This window comes from Haliotis rubra, unplaced genomic scaffold (assembly GCF_003918875.1).
Source record: "Haliotis rubra isolate DU_JTF1 unplaced genomic scaffold, ASM391887v1 Scf944, whole genome shotgun sequence".
In the NCBI taxonomy this organism is placed as follows: Eukaryota; Metazoa; Mollusca; class Gastropoda; order Lepetellida; family Haliotidae; genus Haliotis; species Haliotis rubra.
This window is the reverse complement of record NW_025767684.1, coordinates 171,234-190,736: the sequence shown is the minus strand read 5'-3', so window position 1 is coordinate 190,736 and position 19,503 is coordinate 171,234. Positions and strand designations below refer to the sequence as shown.

The following is a 19,503-nucleotide window of genomic DNA, read 5'->3' as shown; positions in this document are numbered from 1 at the left end:
TCACGCTCGTAGAACAGCTGATCAGACAGTGCTGCAGAAGGTGGGGTGTTATAATAGTGTGTAACTAATGTCACAGATCACGTCTGTAGATCAGACAGTGCTGCAGAAGGTGGGGTGTTGTAATAGTGTGTAACTAATGTCACAGATCACGTCTGTAGATCAGACAGTGCTGCAGAAGGTGGGGTGTTGTAATAGTGTGTAACTAATGTCACAGATCACGTCTGTAGATCAGACAGTGCTGCAGAAGGTGGGGTGTTGTAATAGTGTGTAACTAATGTCACAGATCACGTCTGTAGATCAGACAGTGCTGCAGAAGGTGGGGTGTTGTAATAGTGTGTAACTAATGTCACAGATCACGTCTGTAGATCAGACAGTGCTGCAGAAGGTGGGGTGTTGTAATAGTGTGTAACTAATGTCACAGATCACGTCTGTAGATCAGACAGTGCTGCTGCAGAAGGTGGGGTGGGGTGTTGTAATAGTGTGTAACTAATGTCACAGATCACGTCTGTAGATCAGACAGTGCTGCAGAAGGTGGGGTGTTGTAATAGTGTGTAACTAATGTCACAGATCACGTCTGTAGATCAGACAGTGCTGCAGAAGGTGGGGTGTTGTAATAGTGTGTAACTAATGTCACAGATCACGTCTGTAGATCAGACAGTGCTGCAGAAGGTGGGGTGTTGTAATAGTGTGTGTAACTAATGTCACAGATCACGTCTGTAGATCAGACAGTGCTGCAGAAGGTGGGGTGTTGTAATAGTGTGTAACTAATGTCACAGATCACGTCTGTGAGATCAGACAGTGCTGCAGAAGGTGGGGTGTTGTAATAGTGTGTAACTAATGTCACAGATCACGTCTGTAGATCAGACAGTGCTGCAGAAGGTGGGGTGTTGTAATAGTGTGTAACTAATGTCACAGATCACGTCTGTAGATCAGACAGTGCTGCAGCAGGTGGGGTGTTGTAATAGTGTGTAACTAATGTCACAGATCACGTCTGTAGATCAGACAGTGCTGCAGAAGGTGGGGTGTTGTAATAGTGTGTAACTAATGTCACAGATCACGTCTGTAGATCAGACAGTGCTGCATCACTGGGTGCTCACCTATATATACGCTTAAAAAGACATTCCAGTGTAATATTTCCTTCAGACACTTAAAGTAAGTTTAGCCTTGCGTATGGTTTCAAAACAAAACATGTTTATTTCTATGGGTTTTCCTTATTATGAATCCAGTCACCTACATTAACTAATTAATCGTGCATAGTGCAGTTACAGTAGACGCTTGTAGTACCAGCAGACAGGTGGGGTGTAGTAACAGCAGATAGGTTGGGTGTTGTAACAGCAGACAGGTGTGGTGTAGAAACAGTGGACAGGTGTGGTGTAGAAACAGTAGACAGGTGTGGTGTAGTAACAGTAGACAGGTGTGGCGTAGTAACAGTAGACAGGTGTGGTGTAGTAACAGTAGACAGGTGTGGTGTGGAACAGTAGACAGATGGGGCGGAGTAACAGTAGACAGGAGGGGCGTAGTAACAGTAGACAGGTGTGGTGTGGAACAGTAGACAGGTGTGGTGTGGAAACAGTAGACAGGTGGGGCGTAGTAACAGTAGACAGGTGTGGTGTGGAAACAGTAGACAGGTGGGGCGTAGTAACAGTAGACAGGTGTGGTGTGGAACAGTAGACAGGTGTGGTGTGGAAACAGTAGACAGGTGGGGCGTAGTAACAGTAGACAGGTGGGGCGTAGTAACAGTAGACAGGTGTGGTGTGGAAACAGTAGACAGGTGGGGCGTAGTAACAGTAGACAGGTGGGGCGTCGTAACAGTAATGGTGGTGTAGAAACAGTAGACATGCGGGCAGACATAGCAGGGGCGTAGTACAACAGTAGACAGGTGTGGACGTAGTAACAGTAGACAGGTGGGGTGTTGGAACAGTGTAAGACAGGTGGGACGTGTGAATGTAGACAGGTGGGACGTCATGTAACAGTAGACAGGTGGGACGTGGTAACAGTAGACAGGTGGGACCGTGGTAACAGTAGACAGGTGGGGTGTAGTAACTGTAGACAGGTGGGACGTAGTAACTGTAGACAGGTGGGACGTCGTAACTGTAGACAGGTGGGGCGTAGTAACTGTAGACAGGTGGGGTGTAGTAACTGTAGACAGGTGGGACGTAGTAACTGTAGACAGGTGGGACGTAGTAACTGTAGACAGGTGGGACGTCGTAACTGTAGACAGGTGGGGGTATAGTAACTGTAGACAGGTGGGGTGTAGTAACTGTAGACAGGTGGGGTGTAGTAACTGTAGACAGGTGGGGTGCGTAACTGTAGACAGGTGGGGACGTAGTAACTGTAGACAGGTGGGACGTAGTAACTGTAGACAGGTGGGGTGTGTAGTAACTGTAGACAGGTGGGATGTAGTAACTGTAGACAGGTGGGACGTAGTAACTGTAGACAGGTGGGACGTAACTGTGGACAGGTGGGGCGTAGTAAACTGTAGACAGGTGGGACGTAGTAACTGTAGACAGGTGGGACGTCAGTAACTGTAGACAGGTGGGGTGTAGTAACTGTAGACAGGTGGGGTATAGTAACTGTAGACAGGTGGGGCGTAGTAACTGTAGACAGGTGGGGTGTAGTAACAGTAGACAGGTGGGACGTCGTAACTGTAGACAGGTGGGACGTAGTAACTGTAGACAGGTGGGACGTAGTAACTGTAGACAGGTGGGGTGTAGTAACTGTAGACAGGTGGGACCTAGTAACTGTAGACAGGTGGGACGTCGTAACTGTAGACAGGTGGGACGTAGTAACTGTAGACAGGTGGGACGTAGTGGGGTGTAGTAACTGTAGACAGGTTGGGTGTAGTAACTGTAGACAGGTGGGGTGTAGTAACTGTAGACAGGTGGGACGTCGTAACTGTAGACAGGTGGGGTGTAGTAACTGTAGACAGGTGGGACGTAGTAACTGTAGACAGGTGGGGTGTAGTATCTGTAGACAGGTGGGACGTAGTGGGGTGTAGTAACTGTAGACAGGTTGGGTGTAGTAACTGTAGACAGGTGCGGTGTAGTAACTGTAGACAGGTGGGACGTCGTAACTGTAGACAGGTGGGGTGTAGTAACTGTAGACAGGTGGGACGTAGTAACTGTAGACAGGTGGGGTGTAGTAACTGTAGACAGGTGGGACGTCCTAACTGTAGACAGGTGGGGTGTAGTAACTGTAGACAGGTGGGGTGTAGTAACAGTAGACAGGTGGGGTGTAGTAACTGTAGACAGGTGGGGTGTAGTAACTGTAGACAGGTGGGGTGTAGTAACTGTAGACAGGTGGGGTGTAGTAACTGTAGACAGGTGGGACGTAGTAACTGTATACAGGTGGGGTGTAGTAACTGCAGACAGGTGGGGTGTAGTATCTGTAGACAGGTGGGACGTAGTAACTGTAGACAGGTGGGGCGTAGTAACTGTAGACAGGTGGGACGTAGTAACTGTAGACAGGTGGGGTGTAGTAACTGTAGTAAGGTGGGATGTAGTAACTGTAGACAGGTGGGACGTCGTAACTGTAGACAGGTGGGGTGTAGTAACTGTAGTAAGGTGGGACGTAGTAACTGTAGACAGGTGGGACGTAGTAACTGTAGACAGGTGGGATGTAGTAACTGTAGTAAAGGTGGGACGTAGTAACTGTAGACAGGTGGGACCTCGTAACTGTATGAGCAGGTGGGGTGTAGTAACTGTAGTAAGGTGGGATGTAGTAACTGTGGAGACAGGTGGGACATTAGTAACTGTAGACAGGTGGGATGTAGTAACTGTAGACAGGTGGGGTATAGTAACTGTAGACAGGTGGGGTGTAGTAACTGTAGACAGGTGGATGTAGTAACTGTAGACAGGTGGGACGTAGTAACTGTAGACAGGTGGGGTGTAGTAACTGGTAGTAAGGTGGGATGTAGTAACTGTAGAACAGGTGGGACGTGGTAACTGTAGACAGGTGGGAAGTGTAGTAACTGTAGTAAAAGGTGGGATGTAGTAACTGTAGACAGGTGGGACGTAGTAACTGTAGACAGGTGGGATGTAGTAACTGTAGACAGGTGGGACGTCGTAACTGTAGACAGGTGGGGTGTAGTAACTGTAGTAAGGTGGGATGTAGTAACTGTAGACAGGTGGGACGTAGTAACTGTAGACAGGTGGGGTATAGTAACTGTAGACAGGTGGGGTATAGTAACTGTAGACAAGTGGGGTGTAGTAACTGTAGACAGGTGGGACGTCGTAACTGTAGACAGGTGGGTGGATGTAGTAACTGTAGAACAGGTGGGACGTAGTAACTGTAGACAGGTGGTGCATAGTAACTGCGATGGGGGTGTAGTAGACGCGTAGACAGGTGGGACGTAGTAACAGTAGGCAACTGGTGGGACATAGTAACAGTAGAAACAGATACGAGCAACTGTAGACAGACAGTGCAGTAACAGGTGGGGTGTAGTAACTGTGACAGGTGGGACGTAACTATAACTGTAGACAGGTGGGGTGTAGTAACTGCAGACAGGTGGGACGCCGTAGTATCTGTAGACAGATGGGACCGAACAGTAGTAACCGTAGACAGGTGGGGCGGCCGTAGTAACTGTAGACAGGTGGGATGTTAGTAACTGTAGACAGGTGGGGTGTAGTAGCTGTAGTAAGGTGGGATGTAGTAACTGTAGACAGGTGGGACGTCATGGCTGTAGACAGGTGGGGGTGTAAATAACTGTAGTAGGTGGGACATAGTAACTGTAGACAGGTGGGACATAGTAACTGTAGACAGGTGGGATGTAGTAACTGTAGTAGCGTGGGACAGTAACTGTAGACAGGTGGGACGTCGTAACTGTAGACAGGTGGGAGTGTAGTAACTGTAGTAAGGTGGGATGTAGTAACTGTAGACAGGTGGGACAGTAGTAACTGTAGACAGGTGGGATGTAGTACTGTAGACAGGTGGGGTATAGTAACTTCTGTAGACAGGTGGGGTGTAGTAACTGTAGACAGGTGGATGTGTGAGAGTAACTGTAGACAGGTGGGACGTTAGTAACTGCTAGACAGGTGGGGTGTGTAGTAACTGTAGTAAGGTGGGATGTAGTAACTGTAGAGACAGGTGGGACGCAGTAACTGTAGAGCAGGTGGGGTGTAGTAACTGTAGTAGGTGGGATGCTAGTAACTGCAGACAGGTGGGACAGCTAATAACTGTAGACAGGTGGGATGTAGTAACTGTATGAGCAGGTGGGACGTCGTAACTGTAGCAAGGCAGGTGGGGTGTAATAACTGTAGTAGGTGGGATGTAGTAACTGTAGACAGGTGGGACATGTAGTAACTGTAGACAGGTGGGGTATAGTAACTGTAGACAGGTGGGGTATAGTAACTGTAGACAAGTGGGGTGTAGTAACTGTAGACAGGTGGGACGTCGTAACTGTAGACAGGTGGGACGTAGTAACTGTAGACAGGTGGGGTGTAGTAAGTGTAGACAGGTGGGACGTAGTAACTGTAGACAGATGGGGTGTAGTAACTGTAGACAGGTGGGATGTAGTAACTGTAGACAGGTGGGACGTAGTAACTATAGACAGGTGGGGTGTAGTAAGTGTAGACAGGTGGGGTGTAGTAACTGTAGAAAGGTGGGACGTCATAACTGTAGACAGGTGGGACAGTAGTAACTGTAGAGCAGATGGGGTGTAGTAACTGAAGACAGGTGGGACGTCGTAACTTTGTAGACAGGTGGGGTGTAGCTAACTGTAGACAGGTGGGACATGTGTAACTGTGAACAGGTGTAGGTATCATAGAGCAGGTGGGACGTAGTGGGGTGTAGTAACTGTAGACAGGTTAGGTGTAGTAACTGTAGACAGGTGCAGGAGTTGTAGTAACTGTAGACAGGTGGGACGTCATGTGTACTGCAGACAGAGTGGGGTGTAACTGTAGACAGGTGGGACATGAAAGCCAACTGTAGACAGGTGGGGTGTAGTAACTGTGAGCAGGTGGGACGTCTAACTGAAAACAGGTGGGGTGTGTAGTAACTGTAGACAGCAGGTGGGTTGTAGTAACAGTAGGAGCAGGTGGGGAATTGTAGCAAACTGTAGGCAGGGGAGTGTAGTAACTGTAGGCAGGTGGGGGTGTAGTAACTTTGTAGACAGGTGGGGTGTAGTAACTGTAGACAGGTGGGACGTAGTAACTATATACAGGTGGGGTGTAGTAACTGCAGACAGGTGGGGTGTAGTATCTGTAGACAGGTGGGACATGGCCAACTTTGTAGAGCAAGGTGGGGGCGTATTAGTAACTGTAGACAGGTGGGATCTAGTAACTGTAGACAGGTGGGGTGTAGTAGCTTCTGTAGTAAAAAGTGGGATGTAGTAACTGTAGACAGGTGGGACGTCATGTAACTGTAGACAAGGTGGGGTGTAGTAACTGCTGTAGTAAAAGGTGGGACAGTAAGTAACTGTAGACAGGTGGGACGTCATAACTGTAGACAGGTGGGACGTGTATGCTGTAGATAGGTGGGATGTAGTAACTGTAGACAGGTGGGACCTGTGGTAACTGTAGACAGGTGGGACAGCTAGTAACTGTAGACAGGTGTGGTGGAAAGTAACTGTAGACAGGTGGGGGTATAGTAACTGTAGACAGGTGGGGTGTAGTAACTGTAGACAGGTGGGGTGTAGTAACTGTAGACATGTGGGGAATGTCGTAACCAGCAGACAGGTGGGACATAGTAACTGTAGACAGGTGGGACACGTAGTAACTGTAGACAGGTGGGGTGACAGTAGACAGGGTGTGTAGTAACTGTAAGACAGGTGGGTGCATAGTAACTGTAGACAGGTGGGGTGTAGTAACGCTTTGTAGACAGGTGGGACGTAGTAACTGTAGACAGGTGGGGTGTAATAACTGTAGACAGGTGGGACAATAGTATCTGTAGAACGAGGTGAAGTGTGGTATCTGTAGACAGGTGGGACAGTGGGTGTAGTAACTGTAGACAGGTTGGGTGTAGTAACTGTAGACAGGTGCAGTGCTTAAGTAACACTATGAGCAGGTGGGACGTCGTAACTTCCTTGGAGCAGGTGGGAGTGTAATAACTGTAGCAGGTGGGACGTAGTAACTGAGCAGGTGGGAATTGTAACTGTAGACAGGTGGGACGTCCTAACTGTAGGCACAGGTGGGGGTGTAGTAACTGTAGACAGGTGGGGTGTGTAGTAACAGTGATGAGCAAGGTGGGGTGTAAGTAACTGTAGACAGGTAAGGAGTGTAGTAACACTGTAGACAGGTGGGGTGTAGTAACTGTAGACAGGTGGGGGTGTAGTAACTGCAGACAGGTGGGGTGGTATTATCTGTAGACAGGTGGACGTAGTAACTGTAGACAGGTGGGGAGGCATGGTAACTGTAGACAAGGTAGGATGTAACTATGAACAGGTGGGGTATTAACTGTAGTAAGGTGGGATGTAGTAACTGTAGACAGAATTGAGACGTCCTTGTATAGACAGGTGGAATTGTATGTATGTAGTAAGGTGGGACACTTGTAACTGTGAGACAGGTGGGACATGTAACTGTAGACAAGAGTGGGATGTAGTAACTGTAGTAAGGTGGGACATGGCAACTATGTATAGACAGAGTGGGACGTCGTAACTAGCAAAAGACAGGTGGGAGTGTAATGTACTAGCAATGAGAGTGGGATGTAAGCAACTACAACAGACAGGTGGGACATGTAACTATGTAGACAAGGTGCAGGATGTAGTAACTATAGACAGGTAGGAGTATAAGTAACTATGGGCAGGTAGGGTGCTTAGTAACTAGACAGGTGGATGATGCTTAGTAGCTTATGAGCAAGGTGGGACATGTTAACTATGAACAGAGTGGGTAATGCTTTAATGGAATTAGGATGTAATAACTACTTAAAGGATGGAACATGGCTGCTGGGCCGGGCGGCGGTTGCGGCAGGAAGAGTGAAGCGGGTCTGGCGTGCAGGCGGGGCGCCGTAACGGGAAAAGCGGGGAACAGCATGACCGACTTTACCGGAAACAAATTAAAGTGTAATAACAATGGAACAAGGTGAGGGGCAACTGTTACGAGCCGGAAGAGCGGCAACGTTGACCGGGCAGGGGTGTATCGCTGCTGCCGGGCGGGGAACGCCGTAACTGGAAGACAGGGTTAATGCCAGGAGCCGGACCGCCATCGACGGGCGGGATGCGTATCACGAACCGACCGGAACATGGCACCATTCCGGGCGGGCGCTGTATACGCCGTTGGTATGGCGGATCAGCCTTTCCATAAAATTCCGAGACGGTGCGTTCTGGCGTAAAGACGGGTTGAACAACTACGAACTGGGAAGAGCCGGATAACTTTACGGAGCTGGTGAAATTCATCAACTGCAGCTGGGCGGACATGAACGCTTTTATTGCCGGGCTGGAACGGACGTCACTATGCAGGTGATGGAACAATATTTCAGACTGGAGCCGGGATGAACCGGAACGCTTGATGGGGCATGGGGAACAGCTATGGTGGTAACGCAAACGGGACGCGAAAACCGAACTGGTCAGGTATAATGAAACGACTGGGAACGGGAACGAAGACAGCTTTCGCGAAATGGGACATGGCGCGAACGAACCGGTTCAGCGAAACTACTTTATGGAAACTCATGAATGGGGAATTGCCAATAACTGAAAGAACTGGAAGCGGTTTGTCATAGCTGCGGAGTGGTATGGCTTCGCTTTTACGAGTACGGTGGAACCGGGAACGGAACATAATGCTCCATTTGGGAGCCGGAACATGACGGAATATGCTGCAGGCAGTTGATGTAACGACATGAAAACGCTACTGTTGCGAATAGCGGGATGGCGCTCGTTTCGCTTCGCCGGGCAAGAATAACTACTGAAGCGAGCGGGACATAATAACATGACGATCGCGCTAACTTTACCCGGGCTGAGGCGGGACATCAAACTTTGAACTGGTAAGGTGCGAAAATAACTACATTAGAGTAAAGTGTATAATGAACAATGGAGCAAGAGTGAAATTAACTTAACCAACTATAGACAGAGTAGAGTGTAAATAACTATAGAGCAGAGTAGAAATTAATAATAACTATGAACAGGTAGAGGTGTATTAACTATGAACAAGAATTAGGACATGAAAACAACTGTATACAGAGTGGGATATAATAACTACAAACAAGTAGAAATTATATCTGAAACAAGTAGAACCTTAATAACTATAAACAAATAGAAACGCCATAACTTCACCGAACAAATGCGAATCTAATAACTATAACAAATGCAAAATTACCATACTTTAAATAAAATTAGAATGCCAACTTTAACCAAACAAGTAGAGACATCATAACTATGGAAACAGAGTAGAGATATATAACTATAATAAAATTGGGAACCTTAGTAACTATGAGCAAGGTAGGACATCATAACTAGACAAGAGTAAGTGCTTAATAACTATAGTAAAATTAGGATATAATAACACTACTTAGACAAGAGTGGACATAATAACTATGAACAAATTAGGACATATGTATGAACAGAGTGTAGGTAAATAACTATGAACAAATTAGGGTACATAGTAACTGTAGACAGGTAAGGGTGTAGTAACTGTAGACAGGTGGGACATGTAGTAACAGTACTTGGAGCAGGTGGGACATCGTGTATGTAGACAGGTGGGACACATCCTAACTGTAGACAGGTGGGACATGAGTGGGGTGTGAAACTTTGTAGACTTAAGGTTAGGTGTAGTAACTGTAGACAGGTGGGGTGTAGTAACTGTAGACAGGTGGGACGTCATAACTGTAGACAGGTGGGGTGTAGCTAACTGTAGACAGGTGGGACGTAAGTAACTGTAGACAGGTGGGGTGTGAGTATCTGAATACAGGTGGGACGTAATTAAGGTGTAGTAACTGTAGACAGGTTGGGTGTAGTAACTGTAGACAGGTGCGGTGTAGTAACTGTAGACAGGTGGGACGTCGTAACTGTAGACAGGTGGGGTGTAGTAACTGTAGACAGGTGGGACGTAGTAACTGTGAGCTTAAGGTGGGATGTGTAGTAACTGTAGACAGGTGGGACGTCGTCTAACAGGCAGACAGAGTGGGGGTGTAGTAACTGTAGACCAGGTGGGGTGTAGTAACAGTAAGACAGGTGGGGTGTAGTAAACTGTGAGCAGGTGGGGGTGTAGTAACTGTAAGACAGGTGGGATTAGTAGTAACTGTAGACAAGGTGGGGTGTAATAACTGCGAGACAAGGTGGGGTGTAGTATCACATGCAGACAGGTGGGACGTAAAATGAACTGTAGACAGGTGGGGCAATGTAGTAACTGTAGACAGGTGGGATGTGATAGTAACTGGCCAGACAGGTGGGGAGTGTATGTAACTGCAGTTCAGGTGGATGGGATGTAACTGTAGACAGGTGGGACGTCGTAACTGTAGACAGGTGGGGTGTAGTAACTGTAGTAAGGTGGGACACTTGTAGTAACTGTAGGCAGGTGGGACATGTAGTAACTGTAGACAGGTGGGATGTAGTAACTGTAGTGGTAAAGGTGGGACGTAGTAACTGTAGACAGGTGGGACGTCGTAACTGTAGGAGTAAGGTGTAATAACATAGTAAGGTGGGATGTAGTAACTGTAGACAGGTGGGACATGGCTATGAGCACAAGACAGGTGGGATGTAGTAGTAACTGTAGACAGGTGGGGTATAAAGTAACTGTAGACAGCAGGTGGGGTGTAGTAACTGTAGACAGGTGGATGTGGCCAACTGTGGAGCAAGGTGGGACATGTAGTAACTGTAGACAGGTGGGGGTGTAATGTAACTGTAGTAAAAGGTGGGAATGTAGTAACTGTAGAAGAAAGGTGGGACGTGAAAAGTAACTGTAGACAGGTGGGGTGTAGTAACTATGTAGTAGGTGGGATGTAGTAACTGTAGACTAGGTGGGACGTAGTAACTGTAGACAGGTGGGGTGTAGTAACTTTGTAGACAGGTGGGGTGTAGTAACAGTAGACAGGTGGGGGTGTAATGTAACTGTAGACAGGTGGGGTGTAGTAACTGTAGTAGGTGGGATGCTAGTAAATGGCTTTGTGACAGGTGGGACATTAAAATGGCTTCCCTGTAGAACAGGTGGGATGTAATAACTGTAGACAGGTGGGGTATATGGTAACTGTAGAGCAGGTGGGGTGTATCGTAACTGTAGACAGGTGGATGTAAGTAACTGTAGACAGGTGGGACCATCATGGTAGTAGAGGTGTAATAGCAGGTGGGGGTGTAGTAACTGGGACGTAGTAAGGTGGGATGTAGTAACTGTAGTAGACAGGTGGGACGTAAGTAACTGTGAACAGGTGGGGTGTGGCAACTGTAGTAAGGTGGGATGTAACTTTGTAGGCACTGTAGACGTCAGGTGGGACGTAAGTGAAACTGTAGACAGGTGGAATGTAGTAACTGTAGACAGGTGGGACGTCAATAACTGTAGAAGCAGGTGGGAATGTGGTATGTGGTAGTAGGTGGGATGTAGTAACTGTAGACAGGTGGGACGTAGTAACTGTAGACAGGTGGGGAGTATATTAACTGTAGACAGGTGGGGTATAGTAACTGTAGACAGATGGGGTGTAGTAACTGTAGACAGGTGGGATGTAGTAACTGTAGACAAGGTGGGACATGTGTGCTATAGACAGGTGGGGTGTGAAGTGAGTAGTGTAGAGCAGGTGGGGTGTAGTAACTGTAGAAAGGTGGGACGTCGTGGCTGTAGACAGGTGGGACATGTAACTGTAGACAGATGCAGATGGGGTGTGCTTCAGAAGACAGGTGGGACGTCGTAACTGTAGACAGGTGGGGTGTGGTAACTGTAGACAGGTGGGACGTAGTAACTGTAGACAGGTGGGGTGCTTAGTATCTGTAGACAGGTGGGACGTAGTGGGGTGTAGTAACTGTAGACAGGTTGGGTGTAGTAACTTCTGTAGGCAAGGTGCAGTGTAGTAACTGTATGGCAGGCAGGTGGGACGTCGTAACTGCTTAGACAGGTGGGGTGTAGTAACTGTAGACAGGTGGGACGTAGTAACTGTAGACAGGTGGGGTGTAGTAACTGTAGAGCAGGTGGGACGTCCTAACTGTGAGCAGGTGGGAGTGTAGTAACTGTAGACAGGTGGGGTGTAGTAACAGTAGGCAAGTGGGGGTGTAGTAACTGTAGAGACAGGTGGGGTGTAGTAACTGTAGACAGGTGGGGTGTAGTAACTGTAGACAGGTGGGGTGTAGTAACTGTGAGAGACAGGTGGGACATGTAGCTAACTGTGCATACAGGTGGGAATTATAGTAACTACTGCAGACAGGTGGGAGTGTAGTATCTGTAGACAGGTGGGACATGTAGTAACTGTAGACAGGTGGGAGGCACATGTAACTGTAGAGCAGGTGGGATGTAGTAACTGTAGACAGGTGGGGTGTAGTAACTGTAGTAGGGTGGGATGTAGTAGGACTGTAGACAGGTGGGACATCATGGCACTGTAGAAGACAGGTGGGGTGTAATAACTGTAGCAGGTGGGACGTCGTAACTGTAGACAGGTGGGACGTGCTTGCTTAACTGTAGTAAACAGGTGGGATGTAGTAACTGTAGACAGGTGGGACATAGTAACTGAGCAGGTAAACTGTAGACAGGTGGGATGTAGTAACTGTAGACAGGTGGGAGTGTAGTAACTGTAGACAGGTGGGGGTAATAGTAACTGTAGACAGGTGGGATGTAGTAACTGTAGACAGGTGGGACGTAGTAACTGTAGACAGGTGGGATGTAGTAACTGTAGACAGGTGGGGTATAGTAACTGTAGACAGGTGGGGTGTAGTAACTGTAGACAGGTGGATGTAGTAACTGTAGACAGGTGGGACGTAGTAACTGTAGACAGATGGGGTATGTGAGCAGGTAGGAGTGTAGACAGGTGGGACGTAGCTAACTGTAGACAGATGGGGTGTAACTTAACTGTAGGCAGGTGGGATATGTAGTAACTTAGTAGAGCAGGTGGGACAGTGCTAACTATAGACAGGTGGGGTGTAGTAGTAAATTGTGTAGACAAGGTGGGGTGTAATGCTAACTGTAGAAAGGTGGGACGTCGGAACTGTAGGCAGGTTAGGACATAGTAACTGTAGACAGATGGGGTGTAAGCCAACTGAAGACAGGTGGGACGTCATGGCTGTAGACAGGTGGGGTGTAGTAACTGTAGACAGGTGGGACATGTGGCAACTGTAGACAGGTAAGTTGTAGTATCTGTAGAGCAGGTGGGACACGTAGTGGGGTGTAGTAACTGTAGACAGGTTGGGTGTAGTAACTGTAGGCAGGTGCAGTGTAGTAACTATAGACAGGTGGGACGTCATGGCACTGTAGACAGGTGGGGTGTAACTATAACTGAGCAAGGTGGGACATGTAGTAACTGTAGACAGGTGGGGTGTAGTAACTGTAGACAGGTGGGACGTCCTAACTGTGAGACAGGTGGGATGTAGTAACTGTAGACAGGTGGGGTGTAATAACTGTAGACAGGTGGGGTGTAGTAACTGTGTAGCAGGTGGGGTAAGTCGTAACTGCTGTAGACAGGTGGGGTGTAGTAACTGTAGACAAAAGGTGGGGTGTAGTAACTGTTAGACAGGTGGGGTGTAGTTGTAGTAACTGTATACAGGTGGGGTGTAGTAACTGCAGACAGGTGGGGTGTGGTACTGCTTAGACAGGTGGGAACTATGTAGTAACTGTAGACAGGTGGGGCGTGTAACTGTAGACAGGTGGGATGTAGTAACTTTGTGAACAGGAGACAGGTGGGACGTAGTAACTGTAGTAAGGTGGGATGTAGTAACTGTAGACAGGTGGGACGTCATAGCTTACTGTAGACAGGTGGGGAATGTATGTAAAGGAACTGTAGTAAGGTGGGACGTAATAACTGTAGGAGACAGGTGGGACGTCGTAACTGGAGACAGGTGGGGGTGTAATAACTGTAGTAAGAGTAGGATGTAGTAACTGTAGACAGGTGGGACTTAATGAAACTGTAGACAGGTGGGATGTAAAAGGCTAACTGTATGAGCTTAGGTGGGATTATAGTAACTGTGCTAAGAGTATAACAGGTGGGGTTGTAGTAACTGTAGACAGGTGGATGCTTAGTAACTGTAGACAGGTGGGACGTAGTAACTGTAGAGCAGATGGGGTGTAGTAACTGTAGTAAAAAGGTGGGATGTAGTAACTGGCTTTAGACAGGTGGGACGTAGTAACTGTAGACAGGTGGGGTGTATAGCTAACTGTAGTAAGGTGGGATGTAGTAACTGTAGACAGGTGGGACATAGTAACTGTAGTAAGGTGGGATGTCTTAGTAACTGTAGACAGGTGGGACGTCATGTGGCTCAAGCTAGAACAGGTGGGGTGTAAAATAACTGTAGTAAGGTGGGATGTAGTAACTGTAGACAGGTGGGACATAGTAACTGTAGAGCAGGTGGGGTATAGTAACTGTAGACAGGTGGGGTATAAGTAACTGTAGACAAGTGGGGTGTAGTAACTGTAGACAGGTGGGACGTCATAACTGTAGACAGGTGGGACATGTAACTGTAGACAGAGTGGGAATATGTAATGAAGATGTAGAGCAAGGTGGGACGTAGTAACTGTAGACAGATGGGGTGCTTAGTAACTGTAGGCAGAGTGGGATGTAACTGTAGACAGGTGGGACATGTAGTAACTATAGACAGGTGGGGTGTGTAGTAAGGTGATGTGAGCAAGGTGGGGTGTAGTAACTGTAGAAAGGTGGGACGTGTAACACTAGCAGACAGGTGGGACATGTATGTGCTTCTGTAGGCAGATGGGGTGTATGTAACTTGTGAGACAGGTGGGACGTCGTAACTGTAGACAGGTGGGGTGTAGTAACCGTAGACAGGTGGGACGTCGTAATGGCGCTGAACAGGTGGGGTGTAATAACTGTAGACAGGTGGGACCTGGTAGTAACTGTTGACAGGTAGGGACGTCATAACTGTAGAGCAGGTGGGATGTAGTAACTGTAGACAGGTGGGACGTAGTAACTGTAGACAGGTGGGACGTCGTAACTGTAGACAGGTGGGGTGTAGTAACTGTAGTAAGGTGGGATGTAGTAACTGTAGACAGGTGGGACGTAGTAACTGTAGACAGGTGGGATGTAGTAACTGTAGACAGGTGGGACGTATAGTAACTGTAGACAGGTGGGATGTAGTAACTGTAGACAGGTGGATGTAGTAACTGTAGACAGGTGGGGTTGTAGTAACTGTAGACAGGTGGGGTGTAGTAACTGTAGACAGGTGGGATGTAGTAACTGTGTAGACAGGTGGGACGTAGTAACTGTAGACAGGTGGGGTGTAGTAACTATGAGTAAGGTGGGATGTGTAACTGTAGACAGGTGGGGTGTAGTAACTGTAGACAGGTGGGACATATAGTAACTGTAGACAGGTGGGACGTCGTAACTGTAGACAGGTGGGGTGTAGAACACTGTAGTAGGTGGGATGTAGTAACTGACAGGTGGGACGTGGTAACTGGGAGCAGGTGGGGTGTATTCAGTAACTGTAGACAGGTGGGATGCTAGTAACTGTAGACAGGTGGGGTGTAGTAACTGTAGACAGGTGGGACGTCGTAACTGTAGACAGGTGGGACGTAGTAACTGTAGACAGGTGGAGTGTAAGGTGTAGACAGGTGGGACATGTAACTGTAGACAGATGAGGTATGTAGTAACTGTAGACAGGTGGGATGTAGTAGTAACTGTAGACAGGTGGGACGTAGTAACACTATAGACAGGTGGGGTGTAGTAAGTGTAGACAGGTGGGGTGTAGTAGCCACTGTAGAAAGGTGGGACGTCGTGGGGTGCTGACAGGTGGGACGTGAGTAACTGTAGACAGGCAGGGGTGTAGTAACTGAAGACAGGTGGGACGTCGTAACTGTAGACAGGTGGGGTGTAGTAACTGTAGACAGGTGGGACATGGTAACTGTAGACAGGTGGGAGTGTAGTATCTGTGAGCAGGTTGGGACGTAGTGGGGTGTAGTAACTGTGGACAGATGGGGTGTACAACAGTTGGGTGTAGTAACTGTAGACAGGTGCGGTGTAGTAACTGTAGACAGGTGGGACACAGCAACTGTAGACAGGTGGGAGTGTAGTAACTGTAGACAGGTGGGACGTAATAACTGTAGACAGGTGGGACATGTGTAACTGTAGACAGGTGGGGAGTGTAGTAACTGTAGGTGGGGTAATAACTGTGGGACACGTAGTAACTGTAGAGCAGGTGGGGAAGTGTAGTAACTGTAGACAGGTGGGGTGTAGTAACTGTAGACAGGTGGGGTGTAGTAACTGCTGTAGACAGGTGGGGTGTAGTAACTGTAGACAGGTGGGAGTAACTGTAGACAGGTGGGGTGTAGTAACTGTAGACAGGTGGGACAGGTAACTGTATACAGGTGGGGGTGTAACAACTGCAGACAGGTGGGGTGTAGTATCTGTAGACAGGTGGGACGTAGTAACTGTAGACAGGTGGGGCGTAGTAACTGTAGACAGGTGGGATGTAGTAACTGTAGACAGGTGGGGTGTAGTAACTGTAGTAAGGTGGGATGTAGTAACTGTAGACAGGTGGGACGTCGTAACTGTAGACAGGTGGGGTGTAGTAACTGTAGTAAGGTGGGACGTAGTAACTGTAGACAGGTGGGACGTAGTAACTGTAGACAGGTGGGATGTAGTAACTGTAGACAGGTAGTAAAAGGTGGGACGTAGTAACTGTAGACAGGTGGGACGTCGTAACTGTAGACAGGTGGGGTGTAGTAACTGTAGTAAGGTGGGATGTAGTAACTGTAGACAGGTGGGACGTAGTAACTGTAGACAGGTGGGATGTAGTAACTGTAGACAGGTGGGGTATAGTAACTGTAGACAGGTGGGGTGTAGTAACTGTAGACAGGTGGATGTAGTAACTGTAGACAGGTGGGACGTAGTAACTGTAGACAGGTGGGGTGTAGTAACTGTAGTAAGGTGGGATGTAGTAACTGTAGACAGGTGGGACGTAGTAACTGTAGACAGGTGGGGTGTAGTAACTGTAGTAAGGTGGGATGTAGTAACTGTAGACAGGTGGGACGTAGTAACTGTAGACAGGTGGGATGTAGTAACTGTAGACAGGTGGGACGTCGTAACTGTAGACAGGTGGGGTGTAGTAACTGTAGTAAGGTGGGATGTAGTAACTGTAGACAGGTGGGACGTAGTAACTGTAGACAGGTGGGGTGTAGTAACTGTAGACAGGTGGGGTATAGTAACTGTAGACAGGTGGGGTGTAGTAACTGTAGACAGGTGGGACGTCGTAACTGTAGACAGGTGGGACGTAGTAACTGTAGACAGGTGGGGTGTAGTAAGTGTAGACAGGTGGGACGTAGTAACTGTAGACAGATGGGGTGTAGTAACTGTAGACAGGTGGGATGTAGTAACTGTAGACAGGTGGGACGTAGTAACTATAGACAGGTGGGGTGTAGTAAGTGTAGACAGGTGGGGTGTAGTAACTGTAGAAAGGTGGGACGTCGTAACTGTAGACAGGTGGGACGTAGTAACTGTAGACAGATGGGGTGTAGTAACTGAAGACAGGTGGGACGTCGTAACTGTAGACAGGTGGGGTGTAGTAACTGTAGAAAGGTGGGACGTAGTAACTGTAGACAGGTGGGACGTAGTAACTGTAGACAGGTGGGGTGTAGTAAGTGTAGACAGGTGGGACGTAGTAACTGTGGACAGATGGGGTGTAGTAACTGTAGACAGGTGGGATGCAGTAACTGTAGACAGGTGGGACGTAGTAACTGTAGACAGGTGGGGTGTAGTAACTGTAGACAGGTGGGGTGTAGTAACTGTAGACAGGTGGGACGTAGTAACTGTAGAAAGGTGGGACGTCGTAACTGTAGACAGGTGGGGTGTAGTAACTGTAGAAAGGTGGGACGTAGTAACTGTAGACAGGTGGGGTGTAGTAACTGTAGACAGGTGGGACGTAGTAACTGTAGACAGGTGGGACGTAGTAACTGTAGACAGATGGGGTGTAGTAACTGAAGACAGGTGGGACGTCAGTAACTGTAGACAGGTGGGGTGTAGTAACTGTAGACAGGTGGGACGTCGTAACTGTAGACAGGTGGGGTGTAGTAACTGTAGACAGGTGGGGTGTAGTAACTGTAGACAGGTGGGGTGTAGTAACTGTAGACAGGTGGGGTGTAGTAACTGTAGACAGGTGGGACGTAGTAACTGTAGACAGGTGGGGTGTAGTAACTGTAGACAGGTGGGACGTCGTAACTGTAGACAGGTGGGGTGTAGTAACTGTAGACAGGTGGGACGTAGTAACTGTAGACAGGTGGGACGTAGTAACCGTAGACAGGTGGGGTGTAGTAACTGTAGACAGGTGGGACGTAGTAACTGTAAACAGGTGGGGTGTAGTAACTGTAGACAGGGGGTGGTGGTGTAGTAACAACAGAGAGTGTGTGGGGTGGGGTGGGGGGGTATTGGTGGGGTAGTTACAGTATTTATTTAGTAGACTGATGGTTGTGGAGATACCACTCACATGCGCCTCAAGAATATAAACCTCGAGGCATGTGGAGTAGGATCATGGTAATAAGTCCATCGGCTCACTCAACAAATTGTTTAAATATGAATGCTTTACTACCTGTTCTTTGATGTTGCCGTTACAATAAGCTTGCTCCAGGACGCGGTATATGTAACAGATGCACACTCCCAGAACACCACTGGCGCCAGGCTTCCACATATATACACAGTATGGTCTGATGATGGAGGGCATTAGGGGCCCATACGTTTATCTATGAAAACAGGCGACCTCGGATTATTGTTGGCCAGGATTTACTCCTCGCGTTTAGCTAGATGATAGTAAACAGACTTAGCTACAAGCTTGTTTGATTACAGACTACCCAAAACGGACAGGCTTACCTACAAGTTTGTTTGATTACACTCTACCCTAAACTGACAGGCTCAGCTACAAGTTTATTTGATAACACTCTACCCTAAACTAACAGACTTAGCTACAAGTCTGTTTGATAACACTCTACCCTAAACTAACAGACTTAGCTACAAGTCTGTTTGATAACACTCTACCCTAAACTGACAGACTTAGCTACACGTTTGTTTGTTTACGCTCTACTCAGAACTTTTTCGTTTTGTTTGTTTGAGATATAGCATCGCCTCTTTGTTGGTTCATTGATAAGGTAGCTATGCAACTGGGGCTGATCCAGTGCTGGGACCGAAGACATCAACCTCTTATCAAGCACATGCCAACTGTTGTGGTTTTTTGGTGGACAGGACCAGAGATGTTCCTAACCTTGAGATAGCGGGACGTGGGGCTGGCATCTTGAATGGATGTGTGTGGGTGGGTATGAGCTTGGCTGTGTGATGGTAAAAGAGATATGGTTGAGGTGGTGATTTGTGGTTTTGGTGTAAATGGTGTTTGTGATTTTGGTGCTGGTGATGTTAGTTTTGGTGTTGATGATGGTGTTGGTGATGTCAGTGTTGATGTTGGCGGCGGTGTTGGTGATGTTGGTGTTGATGAGGATGGTACTATTGATGTTGACG

General features: G+C 47.8%; 1 protein-coding gene across 1 annotated transcript in view; it reads right to left on the bottom strand.

The window, feature by feature from the left end:
* LOC124264806 (GTP-binding protein RAD-like) overlaps nt 1–19,503 on the bottom strand; it is a 62,501-nt gene that overhangs the window by 9,145 nt on the left and 33,853 nt on the right. The gene's annotated exons all lie outside the window — the stretch shown is intronic.